The sequence below is a fragment of the Prionailurus bengalensis genome, chromosome A1 (genome assembly GCF_016509475.1).
Source record: "Prionailurus bengalensis isolate Pbe53 chromosome A1, Fcat_Pben_1.1_paternal_pri, whole genome shotgun sequence".
NCBI lineage: Eukaryota > Metazoa > Chordata > Mammalia > Carnivora > Felidae > Prionailurus > Prionailurus bengalensis.
Genome location: NC_057343.1, coordinates 157,014,662 through 157,038,697, shown reverse-complemented (window position 1 = coordinate 157,038,697; position 24,036 = coordinate 157,014,662). Strand labels below are relative to the sequence as shown.

At 37.0% G+C, this 24,036-nt stretch overlaps 1 long non-coding RNA gene across 1 annotated transcript; it reads right to left on the bottom strand.

The window, feature by feature from the left end:
- Positions 1–234: 234 nt before the first annotated feature.
- LOC122491250 lies at positions 235–23,639 on the bottom strand. The gene is made up of 2 exons (XR_006299313.1): positions 12,424–23,639; positions 235–522 (listed from the first exon to the last, which is right to left on the bottom strand). It is a non-coding gene; the product is annotated as an uncharacterized LOC122491250 (long non-coding RNA).
- Between the last annotated feature and the right edge of the window lie 397 nt (positions 23,640–24,036).

Below are 24,036 nucleotides of genomic sequence, written 5' to 3'. Positions count from 1 at the left end.
TAAGTCTTATTGCTTTGCAACTCTTCTTTAAAGATACAGTATATCACTTACTCCAGTATAGTCAGTATAACCAGTCTTTACTAATTATCAAAAATATTGACAGTCATCACTTCATGGTTCAGTTGCCCTTCTCTAATTCACATTAATTGAAGCAGGCAATCATGGAGCCTTTGCTGGTAGAGAAAGATTTTTATGCTATTTAAAGAAAAAAAAAACATTCCCTTCTGACAGAAATTTGCATTCTGATATTTTATTTGTACTTTTTTTTAATGTCATGACAAGAAATGGATTTGATTTTGAAGAGGAATCATTTTGAATAATTAACCATGAATTACTCTAATTAGCAGAAAATAATTATAGGTTGGACATAAGCTCTTTCAAAAGCAAAGGATAAAGTAAAAGATTATTGGAAAAATAATACCACCTGATAGATGTTGAGATGAATCCAAAAGAGAGCTTTTCTTTGAATCAGTCTTCAACTAAGGCATTTTAAATGCCTCCCATTAGAAAACATTCATATTCCTGCAAGACAAAAATTATTAGCAAGCATATGTTGTTGGTTAGAGAATCTTAAGTGTAATAATTAAAGAAGACATCTTTAATGCTTCCAGAAGAAGAAAATACAGTTTCACTTGTTCTTTTCAGAACACTTTCTGGATCAGAGACCTTAGATAGACTTAGCATATTTGTACACCGTATATGGAGTTTTAACATATTCGTGTCCTTTGAAAAATGTCAAATGATCGGCATGGCAAGTTGCACTTGTCTCCTGATGAGGGATTGTGGAACAGGACATGTGGCAAACTGACGAGAAAAGGTAACACGTTCCGTTTACGATTGCAATCAGTTTATATGAAGGCCATCAGCAGGACCTATGTGAGAGCCCACGAAGGGGTGGAGTCCGCTCAAAGTACATTTTCAAGCTAAATACAGCACAGATGTGGAACCCAGGAGACATATCTCAGATATGGCACCACAGATAACTAGCTAATCCCTGACTAACACTCTGACTTAAGCAAGTATCATTTGTCGGTTTACCTGTGATTTTTACCAATACCATCCCTCTCACAGGATTGTAACATAGTGAAAATGAAATGTGAAATTAACTTTTCAAAGTTAGGAGCTACTATAATAACAAAAGATAGAGTGTTATTTGGTCGAAATCTAGTTTTCATATATTTGATGTTTACCAATCAAAACATATTGACACTTAGAAATGAGAAGTATCTGATGTATGGTTGAATAAAGCAGACTTATTTTTTTTTTAACGTTTATTTATTTTTGAGAGCGAGAGCATGAAGGGGGGAGGGGCAGAGAGAGAAGGAGACACAGAATCGGAAGCAGGCTCCAGGCTCTGAGCCATCAGCCCAGAGCCTGACGCGGGGCTCGAACTCACGGACCGCAAGATCGTGACCTGAGCTGAAGTCGGACGCTTAACCGACTGCGCCACCCAGGCGCCCCAAGCAGACTTATTTTTATATGAGCATCATATAGAAAAGTAAATAAAATGATGCCTTACTGCATTAAGACATGCTTTTACAACTGTTGAGAGCTAATTATGCAAGAGTGCATCTTTACAAAGTAAACATATAGTGGCACAATCCGTGGTCACAAATGGTCTCTTGGCACATTTCACTGTGATCTTCTACATTATGTTCCAATTTAGACAATAACATTCTTGCTACTTAAATCCTTGCTATTTAAAAAAAATTCTTTTATTTTAGAGAGAGCATAATTAGGGGAGAGGGGCAGAGAGAGAGAGAGAGAGAGAGAGAGAGAGAATCTTAAGCAGGTTCCATACAAAGCACAGAGCCCAACACGGAGCTTGATCCCACAACCCTGGGATCATGGCCTAAGCCGAAATCAAGAGTTAGATGCTCAACCAACTGAGCCACCCAGGCACCCCAACCTTGTTTTTTTCTATATTTCTCTCCTGCCACCATCTAGATAGTTGTTTTCTTGGTTAATCAAAATAGTAAGTGGTACCAAGGCATATGCATAGAATAAACGGCTGTTCCCACCTGCTCAAAAAAAAAAAAAAAAGTATAGCACCCTTCCATCCTTCCATTATATAATCTTCTCCTCTTTTCTTTCCCCCTTCTTAACTGAAATATTGAATGAAACATTATCTTTAGTGAAACACTGAGTGGAATGAAAAGACACATTGTTCCTTCAGTGATAGAAGGAATTTACCAGAAAATGGGGAGGTGGATGTCTCATTCCTTAGGGGCTACTTAGATTTTCCTTGAGATCTTAAAAGCTCTAGCAACCAAGGAACTGAGCTCTGACCTCTTGGTGACAGGATGGACTGGTTGGTGGCTAGAGAACGGGCAGAAGCTATAATGTTTTCCCCTTCCCTTGTCCACTGGGCCTTACTCCCTAATCTTCAGGAACCTCCTTCTCTTAGAATGTTCCCTCATCTGGCCTCTCTCACCTCAGACATAGCTAAGGGCCTTGATACATATATTGGCTGTGACTGATTTCACACAAATAATCCTTACAGGTATGTTGGTGGGACCTTTACAGTCTGCATCTGTGAGGACATAGAAATGCATACCATTTACTCATAGTCAGTAAATGTCTGGTGGATTGGATGGGAGTGTCTCTCATGTGGCAGTTCCTAGGGGAGGCCAGGGATGAGGGCAGATTCCCAGTCCTGGCCAACTAGGTGGAGAAGTCACTCTTCATTCAAGCCCCTTTTCGAATTTTAGCAGGCTCTACCCCTTGGGCTAAAAGGGTGGGACCCTCAGGGTCACATCTGCTACTCTATGTTAGAATAAGCATTATCAGCACCCTCTCTTGTTGGGATTACAACCTAACACATGATTCTCTTGGAAGAGAGTAAATGAGTAAGAATTATAGTAATCTGGATTTATTTTTTTTTATTACAAAATTAGTGAAATAATTAAAACTAAGAGGCGTGTATAACTTCACTCAAATGGGTGAATGGTTAGTGAGGAGTCTGAATTGTAGATCATCCTAACACATATTTGTTGCCAGGTAGAAGAATCTGCTTTAGTATTTAAAATAGATTAGATTTAACAGTTTTCATTCTCATATTAAAATAGTTCTACGACTTAGTGCAGTTTATCTTCTTAAATTGGCTTACCATGTACAGCAAATGTATAAAAGAACCAGATCAAATTATTTACTACAAATTATTTTATTTTATTTTTACTTATTAAAAATTTTTTTTAATGTTTATTTACTTTGGAGAGAGAGAGAGAGAGCACACATGAGCGAGAAGGGGAGGGGCAGAGACAGATAGAGACACAGAATCTGAACAGGCCCCAGGCTCTGAGCTGTCAGCACAGAGCCAGATGTGGGGCTCGAACTCACAAATAGTGAGATCATGACCCAAGTAGAAGGCAGACGCTTAACCGACTGAGCCACCCGGGCACCCCACAAATTATTTTAAAGGAGGAATTTTAAAAACACCTTTACTAAGATATAATTGATGATTACATATGATAAAGTGTGCAAATTAGTAAGTTTTGACATATGTATACCCTTAGCCCATCGCCAGAATCAAGATAATGAACATGTCCATTATCCTTCAGAGTTTCTCATCCCGCTTGATAATACTTCCCACTCAGCCCTTCCCTATTCCCAAGCAACCAGTTTTATATGAATTGAATCATACAGTAATACTCTTTTGTCTGTTTTTATTCAGCATAATTATTTTCAGATTTATCCATGTTGTTGCATGTTCATTTTTATTGCTTTATTGTTTTTTATTTAGTTTTTTTTTTAATATTTATTTATTCCAGGAGAGAAATAGAGCAGAGGAGGGGCAAAGAGAGAGGGGAAGAGAGAGAATCCCAATCAGGCTCCACAACATCAGCCCAGGGCCCGGTGCAGGGCTTGGACTCGTGAACCATGAGATCATGACCTGAGCCACCCAGACGCCCCCTTATTGCTTTATTGTTTATTCATTCATCTGTTGGTGGACACTGGGGTTATTTTCAATTGTTGACTTTTACAAATAAACTGCCACGAACATTCATGTGAAAATAGAAATTCACATAGCTTATTATTTTTTTAAAGAAAACATTTTTTTCTTTATAGCTCATGACCTTAGCAAGGTAATATTTATAATCTGTTACCAATATATCATTACTACAAATTGTTTTTGCCTTAGGTTAACTGCATTAAATTAAAAAGTATTTACAGAGTATTTAGTATGTATAAAGCTTAGTGGTAGTCAGTATAAGAGCACAAAGATGGATAGGATATAAATATATAATGGGAATCCAAAGCTGAATAAAGTAAATATCATAAGAACAACAACGACAACAACAAAAATTTATGGGTCAGGGTCACATGAATAATATCCAGTTGAAAAATAAGAAAATAAGAACAGGTAATTTGCTGGAGACTTTGAAGTGTGGGTAGGATTTTAGCATGTGATATTGGGAAGAAGTATGCAGTGGGAAGGAAGGAACATAATTAGGCTTAGAGGCAAGTTACATGGGGTAAATGCTTAAATGAAACACCCCAATTTAATCGATTTAATCGTAGCACATTATCAACTCTTATGGTATGTTGGCAGTCTCCTGTTTCCTCATACCTCTTCTGGAATGTCCAATTCTGCACTTTGGTTTAGTTCAACAGCCATTCCTTCAATGGCCACAGTGACAAGCATTGTGCCAAAGCAAGGGGATAAAAGATGAAGAGGTAAACACACTCTTTGTCCTCAGATCACTTACAATGGGGCAAATCCTTTCAAGTATTATGGTTACTAGAGATATGTTTGGAATGCTGTTGGATAGAGAGGAACACCTAACTCAGTCTGTGGAGTCAGAAAAGGCGTTCCAAAAGCAGGATGGTTGGAACTCAGTCTAAGCTGACCAGTAGGCTTTCGGTAGAAAACAGAAGCAAAGGTGTTCAAGGCATATGGGAGAAAAGCATGAACAAAAGCAAAAGTTGTGACCCTACATTTGATTTTGGGAAACTATAGATAGTTCAAGATTGCAGAAGCATTCATTTGAATGTGTGTGGTGTTTTGTTTTTTTTTTTCTATTTTTTACTTTGAGAGAGAGAGTGTGCACACGTGTGCACAAGTGGGGGAGGGGTAGAGAGAGAGAAGAATCTCAAGCAGGCTCCACTCTGTCAGCGGAGCCTGACGCAGGGCTCAATCCTATAAACTGTGAAATCATGACCACAGCTGAAATCAAGAGTCTTCTGCTCAACCGACTGAACCACCGAGGTGCCCCCATTTGAGTGGTTTTTAAGGGGTATCATTACTGCTATGATCATTTTGGTTTTTTGCATGTCTGGCTTTTGATATGACTTTGGAGTTACTAATGGTGTTACGTTCCCAGAACGCCTACTTATTTATGTGAAGTGTTACACTGTTTTTATACACATGATTTAAACCAAACATTCTATAAATTCAATGTTTTCTGAATTTTACTACTTTGACTCAATGAGCCCCATGCTTATATATTATTGGGTAATATGTTCAAATTGTAATAGAGTCCAATAATAAGACATTTGTAGAATTCCCACTTTCTTATTTTGATAAGAAAATCTGCTTTATAAGTGATTCTGATTACAAATCACACAACCCCCTTAGTATCATGTGTTTCAGGCCCATATCTGTTTTTATGTTCTCAATACTGACACCTTAAATCTCTATAATAGATTTATCTGTCCTTTTCTTTCTTTTTTTTTTTAAACAAAACACTTATACCTGAATATATACAAAGCAGAAGTGTTCCCCTATAGTTCTCTACCCTAATTCTCCATGTTTGAACTAAATTTAAAGAAAGTAAATTTAAGTCAAACTATCATTTTAAAATATAGGCTTATCGACACTATGGGTGTATATAACTAAATATGTTGTCCAATGGGCTGCTCATTCAGTGCATGACGATCCTGACAGGATTTCATTCACCACTTAGTTTTGTGAAAACTGCATCACTGCAGAAGTTCTGTCTTCATGATTTCTCATCTGTGGTGCTCTGCTCAGCTATAAAAGAGGCCACTGTGTGCAAAAGATGTGATACCAGACATCGCCGAGAACTGTACATTTGTCAAAGTGAAGCCCTTTATTCTCTTGCTAAGTTCTCTGATTATGCTGTTTACGTATATTTCCATTCTAAGACAATACAAAATGACGTATGCCATTTGAAATTGTCTAGACTCACGAAATAAAATGGAAAAGTAGATGTAAATAGTTAAGTTTGAAATGTTTCCTTCAGTTATCGAGATATTTTGAACTCTGAAATGCTTGAATAATTGCCTCATATTCAACTCTTACATGTATGTATGGTAAAAAAGGGAAAAATCTTTTGAAATGTTCATATTTTCCCCTTATGTCAACATTAATATGTCATAATATTTTTTGTTTTATGGGACTCATTTCTAGATGATGTAGAATTTTAAAGTGAAGATAATCACAATAATTAAGGAGTAAATGTGTAAATGAGGGCCCGATTCGAGTTATTTAATTAACATAAATTCATGGAAATTTGGCAACTGGAAGATTAAAATATAGATTTTAATCTAATCTGTTTCTGTACTTTTCAGTTCTCCTAAAATATCACCAAAGAAAGGGCAATAGTAGAGGATTAGAAATGTGTAAAAAAGAAAAAAAAAACAGCAAGCTATTTCCTGTTCTTTTGTGGCTGTCTCTAGCATAGGAAAGTTCTTAGAAAAAATTCCTGTGAATCTATTCTTTGGAGGGGAGGAGAGGAGGTGGAGAAACATGGCTCACCTCTCCAAATGGAGCCCTAGTGGTGTTTATGCTAATCGGCTCAGGGCAGACAGAGTCCACTAGTATGAATGGGAGCCTGGCAGGCCTGGCCCAGGGTCCTATAGCACCAGGCAGTCACTGCCTTTTACCTCCTGTTATCGCAAATGAATTGCTTTATTCCTCCTGACCAGTGTGAAAAGCCAAGTTTTTAAAAAAGCTTAAATGACAGCAACTAAACATACCTTCTATTCCAGCTGAATGGAACTGCCTCCCAGCAACATTTCTCTCAGCATGTCTTACACAAATGTTCCTCTTTGTCTATGCCCACTGCTACCCCTACCTTTTCATCCCAAGTCCCAGACTGAAGTTCCAGATTCAGGCCTAAATCCATTCCGTTGAATGCCAGAGTGATCTTCCTTAAACACTGTTGTTATTACATTCTTACTTTGTTCTCTGTTTCCTACAGTTAGACAGAACCAATACCTATCTGGGGTCAAATCACCCAGCTGATGTGTAATTTTAAACTGATGGAATGATGTTAAGGTGATATGCTGGGAGTGCTGGACCAGCCTGAACAAAGCAAGTTGGGAGAGTCTTTTTCAATGGGATGAACTGAATTGTCTTCCCCAATACACCAAAATCACAATGAAGGAGCATCTACTATGGGGTCAAGAGGAGGCAGTGAGATAATGAATGCTAGTTTGGATACTGAATCTGAGGTGCCAGGACTTTATCCTCATGGAAGTATGAATAGTTGCAAATATGGCTTTGGAGCTTATCAGGTGAGAGTCCTCAGGAATGCCTAGGGGTTTACTTGACAGAAGGTGATGAGATGGCCAAAGAAGGGTTTGTGGAGTTCAGAGAAGGGGTGGGGGTAGCGACAGGTGGAGGAGGAACTCCTGGGGATTGATCAGACAGGGAGGACAACCGGAAGAGAAGAATTAAGAAAGCAATGAGGAGAGAGTTTCTTGAAAGAACAAGCATTAGTTAGTTCAAATGCCAGAGATTAAGATCAAAAGTGTTCACTGATTAGGTCATTGATTAGGCCAGGTAGATTACTATGACTAGGAGAAAATGCATTCGAGGTAAGGCCCACCCTTTTCAAGAAGCTTACTGGAGAAGGAAACGAGTCAAGGCATTAAAGTACTAGTAGATAAGGAAGGGGCTCATAAAAGGTAACTAACAAAGCAGTAACTAGGTTGACATAATCAAATGGCTTTTAGAAAGATTAATCAGGGAAAATGGGAAGAGAGAAATAGAGAAAACAAGTACTTAGGCCAATGAGACTAGCAATAATAAAAATAGAAGGAACTTTAACTCATAAATCTTTCTTTCCATCTTTATCTCATATTTAGAGCCAGACAAAAACATATCTCTATAATCTCTGTCAATATTTCAGCTCATCATTTTTTAAAAAAATACCTGATTCTTCACAACCCCCACACTAAGTCTAAGGTCAAATCTTTGTTCTATGCTGTCTTCTGAACCCTTTCTGCCATTCCTCAATCAATGGTGTTTCTTGCACCCTGGTTTACTTCTTGCATTGATCTCTCCTCTCGCCTGTGTGAAATGTACCTGCTGGATGAAGACTTGTGCTCATGCACATGAGGTCTGTTTTCTTACTACTTTCATTAGCTTCTGCTCTCCTTTGGTAATACATTCAAATTTCCACTCGGCCCTTATCTCTTATTGCCATTCGGATGTTTCTTTTCCATTTCCTTCACTGCCATTCCATCTTGCTTCCTGATTCCCTGAATATTTGTCACCCAATGCTTTCTGCAACCTAAAAAGTCATCTTTCTGAAGCTCTCACTTCTGTTCTCTTGTCCTTTGAAATTGTTTCCCTGTCGTATTTCCTTAATGAATTCCTCAATAGGAAAAGAGAAGCAAGTTAATGTCGTTTGAACGTTGTGATTTAGATTATCCTACTCTTAACCAAATTTGTATTTCATATATACAATTAACAATGTTTTAATGATTTTTGTCAGAACTCAGGCTAGGCCCGCACACAAACACAGGGAAAAAGTCTGAATGGAGATTATTATTTGATGTGTGTTCTAAAGCTCAATAGCTTGTCACAGTTGCTCATGTATTTACTGTTCTCTTTCCATTGAATTGAGGCATTTTAACTCCTAGAATGCAAAAATAATTCCTTGAGCCATTAGGATATCAGCCAGTGTTAAATTTGCAAAGGAATGTAGGATGAAACGAAGTTTGATTAAGGCAAGATAAAGATAGCCAGGACCGGGCGAATTCCTCAAACGGCAAGCTCTGGGGCCCCAACAGTGGATGGCTTTGGGCAGCTAAGCTCAGCAAGAACACTCAGTTATTGATTTAGGAGAAGAGGCTGGAGGTGGGGAGAGTGATGCTAATTAGGAAAGGGTGTGGAAGTGAGACAAGGCCAAACAAAAACGAACTTCTCTTATATCAAAGGTTTGTTTAAATGAATAAAAGCCTATTTTGAAGGGTTTCCTTTTTATTATCTTGTTTTTATTTGATGGTTTAATTTCCATTTCTTTTCAAATATGTCCCCAATTACTTAATAAGAGAGAGAAGAGTCTAATCTGTATAGAGCCCCTCTTTTCCATGCATCACATGAACTGTAGAGAAAATTACAGGAGTCCTAGTTCATTTGTTCACTTATTCACTCATTTATGTATATACTCATCTATGCATTAAAAAATACTCAGAGTGTGGTATGTGCTCGGTACTTCAGCACTTTGTACAGAATGGTAAAGAAGACACAGTTCCTGTCCCTCCTGGGGTTTGTAGTATATAAAAACAAATAGAAAGGCAGTTACAGTCCAATATGATGTATGCCATCATCAGAGGACAGGTGCTGTCTGAAATACAGAGGAAGGAAATTCAATCCAAATTAGGAACAGCAGCAAGGACTTCACAATAAGAGCAACACTTTAGAATTCAAAGGATAGGAGTTGGCCAGGCAAAGCTGGAAGGAGGGTCAGACAAGTGAAGGCAAAAAAGCAAAGTAGTATTCCATTGCACAGAACAGCACCTGTGCCACTCAAGATGAGAAAGAACATTATACATTCACATGTGAAAATAGTTATCTATGCTGGAAATCAGAGTTGGTTAAGGTAAAAGATGAGTCTGGGTCCCCTCATAAAGCACTTTCGTGTGTTCTGCAAAGAATTTATCCCAAGGACTATGGAGAATCAAAAGTTTTAAATAGGGAAATGACTTGACCAAATTTCCTTTGTAGAGAATTAGTTCTAACTGAAAAGTGGAGATGGGTTTAGAGGGGGTGGGCAAAATAGGAGATAGTAAAATACCAACTTGCAAGTCAGTCTTGCAGTCATTCTCACCAGAGACAATGGTGTCCTAAATTAAATGAGTGGCACTGGGGATTAATTCAAAATATATTTAGTAGATAAAATAGGACTTGATGGTTTATCAGAAAAAAGCAAAATTATGATGCTCAAATGTCTCATTTGGTCACTGGATAAATGGTTCTGTCATTCACTGAGGTAGAGAGCACCAGAGAAAAAGCCTTTTGTGGGAAGAAACACCCAAGATGCCTAGCAAAACTTTCAGATAAAAAAATATGAAACTCATAGTCAGATAGAAACCAGAGTTATAGTTCTGGGAGGTCATGAGTAAGTATATATATATGGCAACACATTCTGGGGGAAATAAATGAGATCATCCAGGTCATAGTATGCAATGTCACTAAGTAATTATGTATTACTTGTCTGACAGTGTTCTCTGTGATTAGACTTTAAGCTCAGTGAAGGCAATAACATTATTTCTGTTCACTACAACCAAACTTAATACTTTTCCTAGAGTAGACAACCAAACAATAGTTTTTGAAAGGAAAATAATATCTGTGAAATCCCATGGTCAATTACAAAAGAATATACAAGTGTACACGATTCACATTGATTATAACTAGTCAAATCCAGACTTGTTTCAATAGCCTATCAGGAACTTCATTTTATGCCTCCTTTCTGAAATGCATGGATCAAAATTTGGTTTTGACTAGTTATTTTTTACACAAGAATATTACTATTATCTACACAGCATACTGAGTAGCAGGTACTGCAGAAAAATGTCCTCTTTGGTCAAGTAACTTAGAGTGCCTCAATTTTTCTTATCTATGAAATGAGGATAATAGTACTTATTTCATAGACCTATTGATAAAATTAAATGATATAATATACACAGCAACCTAGGCCACAGAAGTATTCTAATGAATATTATCAATAGTATTTAAAACTTTATTAAGGTGGTAGCTCTCCATGGTGTTTCCACAACTGATGACAGCTTTTGTTCTGGACTATCTTTCCAAGGATGTTTGCATTTCAGGGATGTTGGCGATAGCAAAAAGCCTTTGGATGACAGAGGTAGTGCCTCCCTCAGGACAGACAGCAGATTTGTTTCTTCACCAAGATAATAAAGATAATGTCCCCTTTAGGGGCAAAGGGTGGGTGCATTTTCTAGAAGCCATCTTGTAACAGGAGATTTCCTAATTTTGAGATTCCTCAGCTGAGACACAAACCCTCTATGGGTGCAGCATCTACCTGGGCCAATCTGCATTGCCCTGTGCAACTTGAGGAGCTATAGTAACAACGTGAACCTGAAGCTGATTTGCCCCTGGTGCCCTGATTAAGTAACATCTTTGCCTCTTTCCTAAAGGCCTTGTGTTTTTGTCAGCATTTATGAGACTGTGACAGGCTATTTGGTTAGCTTGAAAACGGGGTAAAATCTCAGACCCTCTACTTCTGTTGAGAGAGCTGTCTCTTTAGGGTAGATATGTGTATTGTAAAGCCTTGATGCAGATGTTTTCTAGACCCTACTTCCTAATCTTGACATTGCATGTGTTTCATAATTCTAATTTTAAGAGTATATAAACAGGAGCTAAAGAGATAAGATTGTTTATTTTTACTTTGAAGAATTCAATCATTTTGCTTTTTTTTTTTTTGATTGGGAAAAAGTTTGAGAAACACACGACTACTTTGTTTTTAAAAATTTATTTTTTCACCTTCCACAGACGACAAATGTGTGTAGTACAAATCCTTACTATCTTAATAAATACGAAATATTACAAATATATGTTGAAATCACACGAATATTCATAGTATTGACAGCAACCACTGCATAGACAGCATAGATAAAGGCAGCCATTGGGTAGCAAAAACCATCTATGTGTTAAATATAGAGTAACAACTGTGTATTTATTAATATACCAGGTGATCTCTCATCTAACTTCCCAATGTTGATTCAGGTATGGGTACATAATTTCTCAAAAGACCCCAAATTTAATTTGTGCATGTGTGTTTGTGTGTGTGTGTGTGTGTGTGTGTGTATCATTGTGTACATAAAACATATAGTCATATCTCAGAATGCAGTTAGGGATATGCTTTGTAAGGAAATATCGTGATCTAGGAGCTAAAGAAGATAAAGAATGTTCACCAGGATCAAATTTGAGCAGATGGGGTCAAGTAAAGGATAGTGTGTGTACATTTAAAAAAATTGGGGGGCAGCAAAATACAAAGACAAGAAGGTAAAACTGAGTTGTAAGTAGAACCCAAATAGCAGACAAAATATACAGGACATAGATCTTACTTGAATAGTCCAAGACAGGAAGAAGATAAAAGGAGAAGTAAAAGATGCAGTGTGCTTTACTGGAAGAAGCTGGAAACAGGAGAGGTCAAGAAGGAAGGCCTTGAGCAGGCAAGACTTCCTCCAATAAGGACCACTAACCTGTGAAAGGAGGAGTTCTCCAAGATGACATGGGACCTTAATCCAGAAGACAAAGAGGTTGACTTGGGAGCTCAAGAACCTTATGTCTCCAAAGATCAGAAGGCAGTAACTCATGCTAGGAAAAGAGGAAGAAAATGCTAAAGGTTTGGTAAACAAAAATATTTATGATGTAGGGAAAAAGTTCCCTGCATCCCTCGGTTCTGTTGGTACTGAGCAGAAGCATTTTAGTGTTCTTAAACCACATGCGTCAAGTTCTGTGGCAGAGGTGAGACCTGAGCTACATTAAACAAACATGAAAGTACACTTAATAGTATTTCTAAAGTGTGTATCCTTTGCAGATTTAGTTGTACTCCTGGGGCATCGGTCTCTGGGCTAAAGAACAAACAGTGAGATGGCAAAAGATTTACTAAGAAGGCCAGAGAGGATGGAAGTTGGGAACTCACATTTTGATTTTCATTCACAGTATGTTTCCCTCTCTCATTCCTGGGTGGTGGTGGTAGATAAGATGGGGCAATCGTAAAAAACTGCTTAGTTTTGTAGACATGGCCCAAATCTAAAACAACACCATATTTAAAATAATTAAAGTGTCAGGCATTCTTTTACTTGTACACCGCATCTTTGTTTATTGTTCTGTTAGATAAAGCCTCTTGTCATTATACTGCAGGCAAAGCTGTTAACTGTTAAGCTTAAACTCAAATCCACACCCTAGACCTAATTTTTTAAATACAGTTTCCTCTTTGATCTCCTGTACCTCTGAATTTAATTATGAGGTCTAACTTGATGCCCTGCCATTGTATCCTTTGCTCTTCCTGCTCTTTCTGTAGTTTGTAAAAAAGAAGAGTTTCGGTTTCTTTTAAAGTGAGCTCATTTTTAGTTAGTTCATTGAAAGGTGTCACCTTCTACTTCGTGTTGCTCCTTGGGTACTTTTATTCTTTGTCTCGTGAACTGACACAATTACCATCTCTACATTCTGCAAATATAGCTTGCAGAGCGGGTTTCCTAGGAATATAATTTTCAAAAGTGCCAGACATAAGAATGGCTCTAAAGCCATTTGATGAGTTCTCTGTTACATCTCCTCATTTGCTTCCTTTCCCAAAGAGATTTTTGATTTCTGCCTGGAACATGCTTATCAGCTTAAAGGTATGCAGCATCATTATGTTATGAAGATTTTCTTCAGCAGCAAGAGCACTAACCTTGAATGAAGCAGTTGCTAATCATGTTGCACTAAGCAAATAAAAGTCAGAACCGACCTAATCTTGCTTGCCTAATATCAGTTTCTGCAGACTTCGAGCGTAATGTTCTAATCACTGGCGCAAAACAGCCAATTAATTTGCTTTCCCTACGTGTTTTTACTGGCCAAGATGCATAGGGGAGCAGTGCATTCGGTCATAATCATGCTCCACAAAGATGGGAAATGTTCCCTTTGAGCTTCCAATCATTAGGCCAGCCGAAGTGAAGACAAGCCCATTGACAAGTGAGAATGGCAATAATTTATTTTCTATTGATGGGTTGTGACAAATCATGTCGAAACGGTGGCTGCATACTGTGGGGCTCAGCTAAGGAAGACTGTGATGGGCAAAGATGAAACCCTTCACAGCTCATTTAGTCCAAATGTAGCCACCTGGGTGGTGAATCGGTTCAACATACCAGCCCAGGCATTCCAGCACAAAATTAGATCGCTAACAGGCAGGCCATATAGGGGTTCCTACAAGGCATTAATCAACAGGGTTGAGCTGTCAAAATGCAGAGTCGGAAATTAAGAAACACCAAAAGGATGAAAATGTGGCAATGCTGTCAAAAAATCAAGAATGTGATTCCTACTGCAGGATTCCAGCCACCATTAAAAAAGCTTAGAAGAAAAATGAATTATAAAGGGGTAAGGAGAGGCATCACCTTCTCCTGTGGAAAATTTTCCTATGATTTTTACACATGTTAATTAGTAAAAGCAGCATGAAGATTTATGTAAGCATGAGCACACCCCTTTTCAACTTAACACTGACAGGTCAGATTACATAGAAGTCCTTCTTACTGCTTCACAGCGTAGTTCATCCCTTATTTAAATTTCTCTTCTACCCAAACCTACTGATGTGCAGAGCATTTGATGTTTCACGCTGCTTCTGAATACAGACACTTCAAACTCTGCAGAATTCTTGGGCTTGCACAGCTTATTTTCTGAACACTCTTTTTGGTAGAAGAGAAATTTCTTACATCTGGAGGTGTAGGCTGTTTGTGTGTGTGTGTGTGTGTGTGTGTGAGAGAGAGAGAGAGAGAGAGAGATTACATTTTATCAATATCCTTTTAAGGGCTCATTATCTGCTTTCATAACAGAAAAAAATATTTAGTGCCATAAACAAATCGAAACAACCAGAGTTTCTGTAACCAAATTTTCCCTGTTCAAAAAACATGCAAAGTTTCTATTACCTAAAAATATATTCTAAATTCAGAAGAACTGCTTTCCAGGTCCCACACAGGTATTTCGCAAAGTGTGGTTCTAAGGACCACAGATCAGAGCCATCTAGAGTGCTCGCTGAAAATGCACATGCACAGACCAGTATCTGGGATAGGCCTTGGAACTGGAATTTTAACTGGATCTCCAGAGGGATTCTGAATGCACAGGGAACATGGAAAACCACTTTTTCTTATGTGAATAAACCCCAATCCATTTTCAAGCTATGCTCCATTTGTTCAAAACCTCTCTACTCCTTTCACATTTGCAAGACTTTGATCATGCTGTGCCCTTCCTAGGTCCCTGCCCCATCTTTCCTATCCTCTGAGGTTCAACTCAAATGCTCCCTCCTACACAAAGCCTTCTCCATTAACTCCCAGCTAAAAGTGAATCTTCCGGCTTCTCTGCTAACCCAGCCTTTCGTTTTTACCTTTCATAGCATCACCACTTTCTGTCTGCTATTGCAGTGACCTGTACGCATGCTTTATCTCCTAGTTACTGGCTTGTTCACTCCTTGAGGCCTGTCTTCTATGTCTGTTTATACCTCATACCACCTAACTCAGTGCCTTGTGCTGTATGTATAGTAAATGTCTGTCGAACTGAACTGTTGAATAATAGATGTTAGTTAATTCAAACCCAAGCTTTATACTTTGAAGTCATTCACAAAGATAAGGGTTCTCTCTCACTGTGTGCTTGGAATGCTCATTAGAATCTTGGAATGGGTTTCCCTGTAAGCAAAATTACATGAGGCCTGTTATTTTGTTTATTTGTTTGTTTTACTTAACTGCAGTTTGTCTGTAAAATGTTACTCTGATTTAGAGTTTCTAAGCTTGCTTTAATGATATTTTCCCTGAAAGAATATTTGTTAATATTTTAAGTCTTGAGCTGAAACAGATATTTAAAATGTATTAATTATGCTGGAAAATAAAGTATTACAAACCAGTAGAGCTACTAAAAACCATTTGTTTTGTAAATATTTTAGATATTCTTAGTTTTTTAAAAAAATACCATGAACTATATGGACTTACATATTTGATAGCTTTGTATGATGACTAACTGTCAATGGCTATAATTGTTTATGTCTGATTTGATTTAATACTAATATCATAGACCATAATATAGCATAAAACATGGAAGCCACAGTTTGGATTTAAGGAATAAGTTCAGCCTGATTGTAAAGCAAAGAAGTGTTTTACTTGGAGCCTCCCTATATTGTGGAAGTACATGAAAGATGAGATACAAAAGTGGATGAATGCTATCAGTTTTGTCAGTCGTGAAAACAGTATGTCTCCTTAGCCTGTTATAATTGTTTATTATCGAGGTACAGTTGACATATAACATGTTAGTTTAAGGTGCACAACATGATTCAGTACTAGTATACATTACCAAATGATCGCCACACAGTAAGTCTAGTTAACATCTGTCATCATACATAGTTACAAAATTTTTTTTCACGATGAGGAATTTTAAGATCTACTCTTTTAGTAACTTTCAAATATGCAATATGTTATTATTTACTTACCATGTTGTATGATTGTGGTTATTGTTTTAAAGCCCCCTTTTATCTATGATGTTCCTGTTTGTTTGGGCACCACAGAAATACAGGGAAAGAATGTTTGCAGGATACTTGAGAATATAATACTTGAAAAAATAAAATAACTCAAGCCAAACTTGTTCTAGTTAGAAGAATAGTCCTTTATCTGCCTCTGTCTTCAGTTACAACACTCTAGATGAGGAGCAGGAGCTGAGGAGATGCCTCTTAGTTTCCTTCACTGCCAAAGATAATTAGGGCAGACTACAGCCAGGGCAGAGTGGCTTGGAAAAGTTCTGAAGGTCTGGGAAAGTATGCTTTTAAAAAGAAGGTGATATGTAAGCTTACCCCTTTCTGACAACTTGGGTCGTTTTAGGACTGAGGTAAAAAATGTTTTCAGGGACCACACATTTCACAAAGTTTGTGTTGCAGCTTAATAGTCATCTCAGTAGGTTTAACTCAGTTGATAATTATAATAGAACAGAAAATTATATTGCATTTTTATTTATATTAGAGTTCTTGGCCACAGGCACCTAGGGAGCCCCTAGATATAACTAAAACCTAATTAGGAGAAAAGAACATTGCTGACTCAATATCTGAATTGGAGAGTAAAAGAAACATAATCCCTGATACAAAAACATATAACCATGTCAAAATAAAGAACTAAGAAGGACACTACCTTTAAAATACACTCTCCACTTCTCTAACCAAAAAAGAACAGCAACGTGGTGTTTAATAAAATAGAGTCAATTTGATCCTTTGCTTAGTCCTCCATTCCAGAGGTGTATTAATGCCCTAAAACTGTTTTCACAAACATCACATGTCACTTGGAGACAGAAGTGGAGTGAAAGGTTAGCCCACAAATGTTTGATGAACAGTGATTAGACTTTCAGAGGAGCCTGAAGGAGTGTGATAGATAAGCATTGAGAAAAGAAGAGAGATGAGAATCAGCCAGCCCATGGTAGGAGTTTTTGGGAAACCTTTGATGTGTGAGAAACACTGAAGTATTGGATGAAAGGTTGTTAACACTGACCTCAAGATATTCATGATGCAAGTATTAGAAGAACTCTTGACGATAATCAGATTATATATTAATTTCAGAGAGGCTTGAAGAAGCCAGAGCACAAATAAACAACAAAAAGAAATAGCCTGTCCTTAAGAAAGTTTACCTTATCAGCATGAAAAACCCAACTATGACCTACACATAAAACTCGGGGAGAAAGGGAAAATGAAAGACAAATGAAGAGTATGCATTGGACGAAGGATGGCACAGAGAAACACAGGAAGTGTTCAAAAAAATAATTCTCCAGAGTCTCAAAGAAATTACAGACAACATGACCTCTTGAAAACAATCAAAGGACAATTCAAAAAAGTGGTACAATGACCTAAAATGAAAACTGAGCTGGATAACTCGGGAAAAATGGAAAAAGTAGAAATCATTATAGACTTGGAAGCCCCCTTAAAGGCAATAAAAATTAGAATATATAGTTGACCCTTCGATAACATGGATTTGAACTGTGCAAACCACTTTTTTTTATAATACTATAAATGTATTTTCTTTTCCTTAGAATTTTCTTAATAACATTTTCTCTAGCTTCCTTTATTGTAATAATACAGTATATGTTACATATAATACGCAAAATGCACATTAATTGACTGTTCATATAATTGGTAAGGCTTCCATGAAGTTTTCGGGGAGTCAAAAGTTACATATGAATTTTCAGCTCTTTGCGGGGGATTTGTGCCTCTAACCTCTGTGTTGTTCAGCTGAATACTCCTGAAAATAAAGTCATGGAGATCAGAATTGAGAAATTAAATTGTGGAAGATAAATCTCACAAACCAAATTAGGATAAAACTATAAAATTTATTATAAAGGAAATGATAGATATAGCAGACAAAGGAGGTTCAACAACCAAAAAATTTCTGAATAGCAGAACAAATGGAATGAAAAATGATGTAATATATAAGAAAACATTCCTAAAGAAAGATTTGATCTGTATGTTGCCAAAGGCCCTTTATATGTGAGAAAACTTAATACAAAATAATCAACACCAAAACATATGCTAATGTAATTTCTGGTATTTAAGGATAAAATTACTTGGGCATCTTAGAGATGCCTGAGAAATTAAGTCTGATAAAGGAGAAAACCAGGTGTGTCTTAAACTTCTTCAAAGCAACACTTAATGACAGAGAACAGTGGGGCTGTGCCTATTAGTTTCCAGGGGCAAAAAAAAAATTGATCTAAGAATTTCATTCATAGGCAAGTTATCTTTCATATATAAAGACAACATTCTAAAGCAGGTAAGAATTTAGGGACTGGAGCACCCATGCTAATTATTATTAGCAAAAGATGAATCCAAATAAAACACTTGATAAAAATAGCTAAGATTAAACAATTATGGAAATCTAGATATGTGGTTGAATGTTATAAATCCTGAAAGTGTAAATACATACATAAGTGTGCCCACACACATACATAAACTACTGAAGAGTGGAGAAAAAGGGAAGGGGTAGGCAGGACCACTGATGTGTCAGCATATCCTTTTCCTTCTGCTTTCAAGAGATGCTTTTTAAGCACGGACTTCAGCCACTTCTAGGTCTTTCATAGTATTTTTTTTCTTAAATAAATTTAAAGGATTTTTTTAAGGAATTCTAACAATTCAGTGAGGAAACAGTTCTCAGAAGTCCATTTTTCCCTTTCACTTCACTTTTTTCTTTGTTATTTGTTATTAAAGCCATCATTTATAGAATTATCCTATTTAAAAATTTTTCTATGTTTTTGTATGAACATAGATGCTTAGAAAGACATTAACCAAATATTGAAGTTATTTCTGGGTAGTGAGATTTTAGTCACTATTAACTGCTCTCTATAGATGAGAACATATAAATAGTTTTATTAATGAACAGTTTAAAATATCCAGAAAAGTGGATATTAATTAAATACCCAGAAAACCGGAGCATCTTTCTGATGTTGTCTTTTGGATATTCTTCCTTTTCATTTGTTCCTGGGTGGGGGAAGGTAAAACCCGTTTGATCAGTGTATGTAGGAAGCTCACAGTGGCACCATGTTAATCTTTGGAAGAATTACAAAGAAAGCTAAAGTTATTTTTTGCAAAAAGAGCTTACAGTTTACTTAATGGTCTTTAGTTTTTTGCATTTGTTTGAATGCAAGGGCCATGCTAACATTCTGTGTAACAGAAAGAGGATTTGCAAAGATCTGTGATATTTTTAGGTAGCTCTCTTACTCCCTGTTCACACCTAATCCAGGGCTCTCTTATCCAAGTAAATCGGCAATTTTTTATTTAGGAATTATTCAAGATATAAGGCAGCATCTTTGGGAGATACTTTTTGTGGGCTTGAGAGAGCAAAATGTAGATCTGAACTCTTTATTCTACCTAAAGAATACATTTTTGTGTATGTCTCAAGTCACTATTTTGGTTTAAGGGAAATTCTTGACTGAGCTGGCAATTTTCAAAGAAGTACAAATTTATCAGATTTTCATAACCCACATTGCACCAGGAACAAAAGTGAATGATCTTACTCACATATTGTGTCCTAGATTTTATAAAATAATTTGTTGCTGCTCTAAAGATCCTTTTAGGATGAGTTATTTATAGATTCAGATAGTTATCCAAATATTTTGTCATCAGCTAGTTTGAATTTTTTTTTCTAAGTACACTGTCATGTTTGTGGGATTCTGACTGCAAAGCTGTAATGACGTTAACTACTTTTTATTGTCATGTTCATGAAAGAAGTTACAATTTTGAAGATTAAGATAACATTTCATGATTGTCAAAGCTCCCAGCTTGACATACTACTTTCTAAAGTTTATTTAAAAAGGATGATGGGAGCCTTTGGCAGTTATCTGGGTTTACTGGCATAAAATATATGGGAAGGAGATGAGGAGTTGTGTTTAATATGATAGGTCACTTACAACATTTGTGCAAATCGGCTACTCAAATATTTGCTAAATGGGCAGGCTTCCATGTGATTTTGAGTACTTGCTTTGTGATCTAGTTTACTTCCTATTTTTACAGTAAATTTAAACATCTGATCACCCTCTAGATGTCTTCACCTAGTACATGTCTTCAGTTTAATTGCAAAATTTGAAACACTTTCTTAAAATCATGAATTTTTTAGAATTAATCATATTACATGATTAACCACAAAGATCTTTCATAGTGAGGGCTATTAACATTTTTAAGTGGATACTAACAAACTGCTCACTGTAGTTGCTTTTGTAACTTTTGGTTCTGTATATTATTTTGTCCTCCAAGGTAAAATGACAGAGTGAGCATATTGCATAAAAACCAAGATCATCATTCTTTCACTGCCTATCACCCTGTTTATGCTTAACCAAGCATTTATTTATTAGTTCTTAATGGTAAGGGCTACAAGGTTACTACACCTGAGAGAAAAATCTGTAAGACAGGCTTCCTAATTAATCACTGGGAGGGTTCACAAAGGTCTAGCTATTTCTGTAAAGTGAAGCATTTATGCTCTCTATTGCAAGTGTTGATCACGAAAATGGCAGGTAATGCTTTATTTCTCTAAGTTTCTGTTCTTCGATTAGAAATAATGAACCCTTTATGTCTGTGTGTACATGTGGACGCCATCATTAAAACTAGGGCCTTTGTTCAGGTGAGGACAGACAGGGATAGTTGTAAGAAAACAGAACTGTGGTACCACTATCTTAGGAATGATACTCAAATGCCACCCATGATGCTCTGAATTGAAGACCACTGTCTCAGAACAACAGGCTCTGAGACAGAACATTCAAAAGCAACAGTTCCTGGCTGGCTCGGTTTGTAGAGCATGCAACTCTTGATCTTGAGGTTGGGAATTTGAGCCCCACATTGAGTTAATTAATTTATTTTTTGTAAAGAGTCACCATTTTGGAGTGCCTGGATGGCTCAGTTGGTAAGAGCATGTGACTTGGCATAGAACTTACATTAAAAAAAAAAAGTTTCTGTTAGGTGGGAGTTACGATATGATAACCAGGTCCATTTGCGTCTAGTCAGCTGGAGCAATGTTCCATATGAGTTAATTGAGTTCACAAACAAAAATTGCAGTGAAAATTGCAGCAAAGCTCCATGTGAAATGATGACTTAACTGACAGCATTGAGGCTCTTTCCCAGATTGACTGAGTCACTGAGTTCTATTGCACCAACTCTCAGATAAAAAGGCACCAACTCTTGCCATATTTACACGTCTATTTGGGAAACCACACCCTTCTCCCCAGTCCTTGGTATCTGCTTTGGTGTGTTTTCTGGTGCAAGAGCTTCTCTCTAACCAGAAACAAAAAGCATTGGCATTGCAGGTGTTAATAGCTTGTTCCTCCTGTCTCTAGCCAGGACCCTGACATTGGCAGAAATCACTACTTAAGCCACATCGTTGGCATAATCTACCTTAAAAGCACAGTAATATTCATTTTTTAAGCCCAGCACATGCAAACAATACAGAGATGTGCCCTTCCCTTCCTGTGTTCATGTACCGCAAATGTAGCACAGCAGGGCAAGACATCTAATCTACATGCGCTCCCCTTGTGATGTTTCTCTTCTTCCTCACCTACATCTCTCCCCATTTTGACAATCCTTACGTTCATATTTTAGTTGCAAGAGATGCAACTGACAGTAGCCTTTCAGTGTTGAGTAGCTATGTAAATGCTTGCTTCCTCCTGGCCATGCTGAGAACAGGGCTATGGGCACTGAGTCCCTAGTGCATTTTATTAAAAGAAAGGCACCTTATCCAATGACTGCTGCCTCCTGTCCTTCTATTGACCAAGGATTCTCTGGGTCACCCTCATAGCCTCAAACGCTTGCTGTCTTCATTTTTTAGGTTTTACAGATCATGCTTTGGTAAAATACGTTTTATGCAGATGCTACTATAGTTTAATAAAAGGAATGATCTTTAAAAATTCAAGGAAGTTGACAACTTAAGGTCATGGGAAGTAGTAGATCCAAGGAGTGATGGAAATGTGCTCTATTAGTGGGGAACATAGCAGGGGAAGACAGATCAAGAAGAGGAGTTTCTATAGAAGGAAGCAGAAAGACAAGGAATAGAAATAGGAGATAATATACTGTTCTAGGAAGTTTTTTTCTTTGTGGATTGGTTTAATATGGTAAATGTAGAATGAGATGTGTAACTTCATCCAGGTCAGAGGTCAGTGGTCATGAGTTCAAGCTCTGGTTCTGTTTTATTTGGACTGTTCCATACTGGCAGAGTAGATTCCAGCAGCCTGAAGCCAGCCCTCTTATACAGATGCAGGTGCTGGCCATTGGTGATCAGGCTGCAGGGCACAGATTTCCAACAGCATCTCCCACTATTTTAAGTTATCCATCAGCAAAATCACTAGGTAGAATGCAGCCACATCCTGTTAAGGAAGAAAAAGCTTCAAAAAGAGAGCTATAAATCAATGACTGGCAATTAAATTTTTCTGAGGTTCTATAAATAATCATACTTTTAAACATTAATTTTATAAAAATTTGTACTATACATGACTATAGCATATATGTGCTTTTATTGGTTCTCAAATATTTCAAATTGAATAACATTTAAAACATTATATATTTTACTCTACATTAATATGAAATCAACTTAAAACGTATATTAGAACTTATTGGATTTTTAAGTGGAAATCATTGATGCTACATGTATGTATTTATTTATGCCTTATGTTGTCTAGAACAAGACTGAAGATAATACTTGCACATATGCTCCAGATTATAACCCACATTCTTTCATAGGGACAAGAAATCAAACTCAGGGATTTAGAAAATTAGTTTAAAGAAATTGGACTCAGTCAACACAAAGAGGAAAGATCTGAGTTGTCCTCAGACAGAAATGAGTATGAAGTTTACCTGTGCTGTTTTGCCCCATGAGTTTGAGTAAAGCACTTTCTCTCTCTTAATCTCAGCATTTTTATCTCTTATTTTGAGAATGAGACCCCACAGAGCTATAATGAAGATCTGGTAGAATGATGTTCAGACAGTCCCCCAGTCCTTTTTGTTTTTCTTTTCAAAGTTTTATTTAAATTCTAGTTAGTTCACATATAGTGCAATATTGGTTTCAGAAGAATTCAGTGACTCATCACTTACGACAGCCAGTGCCCATCATAACAAGTGCCCACCTGAATACCCATTACTCATTTAGTCTATTCCCCCACTCCCTCCCTCCATCAACCCTCAGTTCGCTATCTTTAAGAGTATCTTATGGTTTCCCTCTTTTTTCTTTATTTCTCCCCCACCCCATATGTTCATCTGTTTTGTTTCTTAAATTCCACAAATGAGTGAAATCATATGGTATTTGTCTTTCTCTGAACGACATATTTCACTTAGCATAATACACTCTGGCTTCATCCACATTGTTGCAAATGTCAAGATTTCATTCTTTTTGATGGCTGGGTAGTATTCCATTATATGTATATATAACCACATCTTTATCAGTTGGTGGACACATTTGGGCTCTTTCCACAATTTTGCTATTGTTGATAATGCTGCTATAAACATCACGATGCATGTATCCCTTTGAATCTGTATTTTTGTATCCCTTGGGTAAATACCTAGTAGTGTAATTGCTGGGTCGTAGGGCAGTTCTATTTTTAACTTTTTTCTTTAAATAAAGTTTATTTATATT